This window comes from Oryzias melastigma, linkage group LG7 (assembly GCF_002922805.2).
Source record: "Oryzias melastigma strain HK-1 linkage group LG7, ASM292280v2, whole genome shotgun sequence".
In the NCBI taxonomy this organism is placed as follows: Eukaryota; Metazoa; Chordata; class Actinopteri; order Beloniformes; family Adrianichthyidae; genus Oryzias; species Oryzias melastigma.
Window position 1 is genome coordinate 10286463 of NC_050518.1, and position 4030 is coordinate 10290492.

The following is a 4030-nucleotide window of genomic DNA, read 5'->3' on the forward strand; positions in this document are numbered from 1 at the left end:
CAGGAAAAATGTAAAATAGACAGCGTTGAGAAATTCTTATTTTTTGGGCTGCCGGCCTGGATTTTTTGATATTTTCATTCAAAAAAATGTTCATCAAATTTTGTCAACATCAATTAGTTGACAAATTTCATTCTTGCTGTTTTTTATAAAAAATACACCTAAAACTTTCATTTAATGTTGTAAAAACAGTTTGTTAAACATTTTTGGGGTTTCCACAGCAAAATGAATCCCATTTTTCCTGATGGAAGTTTCTGTTTTCTCATGATTTTATGTCAAGTGTGTGAATACAACATGGAAAATGACAATAAATAAAGGTGGTAATTTATTTATTTATGATTAAAATGATACCAAATAAGCAACCAGGTAGTCCTTTAAATTCAAAATACCGGTACAGTAAATTCAAATATAGTTAAAAACAGAGTTTTAGACCCTAGGTTCAAAAGTGTTCAAAATAAACGTTCTAAATGTACAATTTTGTGTGTGATTTCATATTGTGATTATTTGCAGATAAGTGGCTGGCAAATACTGTAACAAATATATATATAAATAATTGCGATTAATCGAGACTAATTTTTTCATTAATTCATTAATTTTTTTTAATCAATTTCCGACTTTCTCTACAGAAAATGCCAAAGCCGTGGACTTTTTTGCTTATGGAAGACTCATCTGGTGTCTTAAACTCAGACAGTGGACACACAGAAAAGAAGCAGAGATCTTTGAAGTGGTTCACTAAGTGCATCATTAGTGATACCTCATTGTGACTCAGAGGCATGTAAAAGTCCTACAGTCAGGGATGAAGCAGACCAAAGAGGAAATGACATCTTTCTGCTGTCACTGCTGGTTACAAGAGTTGGGGTGTGCGTGTGTGTATGTGTGTGTGTGAACAGACAGGGTGGCAACAAATGACTGTCTACAGGTGCAGCGGAAACACATCATCAAACACACAGAACCAGATGTATAAATTCACCCCAAGATGACCTGAGTGCATGCCTTGCGTAACTTCTGAAGAGATGACCGTGTCTTCAGAGCGGATCTTTGATGTCTATCCTAACCATCAAGAAGGATGTTGTAAATCCAGAGCTGCAACAAACACATTGTCTACTTACTCTTGTAAACACACTCAGAAGCAGAAACATTTTCGCAGATGGCCAGCTCCACTGCTTTAGCTGCAACAGTACAAGTAAGGAATGGATGAAAAGGATAGCTAAAAAAATGTGACAAAACCATATTAAGTATTAGAATGTATGTGCTTGGTCACTGGTGGTATTTTAAGATGAATAAACATAAGTCCAGACTTTCAGCGGACACTACATAAGCCTGTGTTGTGCGGTGATCTGTGGGATTGGGAGCGGGGACGTGCATTTAAGCTGAACTTTGGTTTCTATTAAAAATGGACCTGAAGTGTGGTGTTTTTGTTGCATGATTTAAGTCCCAGCAGAAATAACTGCAGTGCAAAGATAAACATGCTGAACTCAGAGTGAAGTCCTGTTGGCCCGGGACTTGATGTTTTGTGTTTTGAGTGCAATTATCTGCATGTCGCATCTGGATTCAAGGTCATTAATAAGACATCCATGCGATGTGTGTTTTTTCTGTACTTCCTTATAAATGTCCTCCTTGTGTGTCTGTGCACGTGTGTGGGTGTGCATGTGGGCTTTGACATAGAAGGGAACAGCTAATCACACCATTAATCAGAGAGTATGTAGAGAACTGATGGTTTAGAAGATTCATTGTTATTCAAGTTAATGCTTTTTAATTGGACCCATACACAATTTCAACCAAAGAAAGTGCTTTACTTATTGATGACTATAATGTGAATATCAAAAATGACAAATCATACAAAAGGGTGACTTCTGTACATCTGAAGGGATGTAAGATATACTTTGTACAAAAGATAAAAAGCACCAAACTAGTCCCACTTTGTTGAATGAAATTTTAAAAAGCACAGTCATATACAGTCAATGTGTCGTAGTTCAAAAGCAGTCTGTCAGATTAACAGCCTCAACATACCTGCATGATGGACATTTTTACACCAGACCATTTTATCACATTCAAGATGTCTCACAGCTATATCTCTTACTTTTTTTAAGATTAACTTCACAAAGATGCAGCTTGGCAGTCTTATCGTCTGGGGTCAAAATAACACTGTAATTCAACAAAGAGGATATTACATTACTTGCTATTTCAGAGCATAACATTGCCCCCATTTGGCAGTGAAGAAATAGACGTGCACGACTGAAAATACAGTTGCTTTGTGACTGTTTGACCATGAGGCCTAACTGATGGGATTTTGTGGTAGTCAACCAATTTGAGTGATTCTGAGCAACAGTTTCATGAAGAAGTAGCAGAAGGTGAAAAAGCAGCTGTTGAATCAGATTCACTTGTACTTCCAAACAGATGCAGCCTGCCCAAACATTTAGAAATGTGCAGACTTTATGCCTTGAACCAAAGCAGCTGCTTACGCTTAAATGCAAACTAAATGAACTCCAGTTTAAATTACCACGGCACGTGACACCGCTATCTTTCCGCGGATGCTTACCACGCAGCATTCTTCTGATCAATGTCTTCCTAAAACAATAAAAAAGGGGCATTATTATGATTAGTTTGCAAGTAAACGCTGGCTCCCACTTCCTTAGACAGTGATTGTGTCTGAATGGTGCTTGAGTGTGTGTGAGCAAGCGCTGATTAGTATTACAAACAGTCTTTGAACCTGACTCACACTGGAGTATTTAATCACATCTAATTTGAGTGGCCATTTGGCCTTAGTTGTAGAACACACTTGCAACGTGCATTAATCTGGCAGACAGGATTCATCTGTCAGACACACATGCAGCTCTCCTTTCCCCCCTACTCACAAAGATAAATGCAAGTGCTGTATCTGCTTACTGATCTTTGAGTGGCTGGACCCTCTTTGTTTCATCCTCCTCTCTTGTGCTTTCCTTATACTTTGCTTTATGTAAATAATAAATGTCATGGCCAACAGATAGAGAATGCAGAGAATAAGATTAGATTTCTGTTACCAATTAGTCTAAAAAGTGTTCATTAAACTCTAAATGTCTCACCTGCAGCTGAATCTCAACTGAAAAATCCCCCTCATGATTTACCTGTTCTCCGCCTTGACATACCTGATGGTTGCAGATGTGGAGCCAGATTGGTTTTTTGAAGGTTCTCCAGATCAGCACCGTTTGAAATGACATCTTATTTATATGGGGGGGAAGGGGATTCGAGGTCCAGCTAAAACATATGATTCCAATTGAACCTCCAACGTCTTCGGGACATATTGAGACATTCGGATCTTAGAGAAGAAGCAGAAGACGGATGGTGAAAGCGCACGACTGAGTGATGAGACGGCTTAAGTGTTTGATGGTGCGTGCACGCGTGGGAGATAAAAAGGAGAGGACAGAAATAAATGGAAACAAACAAAGCAAAAGAAAATGAATGGAAAATGATTTGCTCCAAAGCAAAAACTGAGGAGAAAGGGGGCGTGAAGAAGAAATCATCGCGGTGGGGCTGATGTTTAAAAAGTGTTTAAGGATTCACGGGTGACTGCAAGGTCAAGAAGATTTCAGAGACGAGAGGTGATGATGGCCGCACGAGTTAGCATGGATTTATCTGAATAAGAAGAAAAAAATACAGAAATATTACGGAAAGAATAATGGAAAGGGGGACAATAAATGATAAAAGAAAAGAGAAATGTTTCAGACCACTAAATGCCACCTGTGCTACATAAAGAAAAGGGGACAAATTGGTGAAAGATATAAAAAAAAGGCAAAAGTAAAGATTTAGAGCCCTAGCTCACCCTAAATCAGCTTAGCCCACTCCGTGTTGTTATTCCAAAGTGTCATAGTTGAGGGATATGTGTTTAGAATTTGTGTTATGACTTTCTTGAAATTATGAGCGTGGAGAGTTAGAGGGATAAAAACAGATGCGTCTGCAGGATCCACAAGGGAACCATTAATACTGTCTCCCCCAAAGTGTAGCTTGTACACATGTTGCATTTCTGAGTGCATATGTTTTTTTTTTTTTTTTTTTT

General features: G+C 38.3%; 1 protein-coding gene across 2 annotated transcripts in view; it reads right to left on the bottom strand.

Annotated features, from left to right (window-relative positions):
- Nucleotides 1–4030, bottom strand: part of LOC112159634 (ERC protein 2) — a 157683-nt gene that overhangs the window by 51440 nt on the left and 102213 nt on the right. The gene's annotated exons all lie outside the window — the stretch shown is intronic.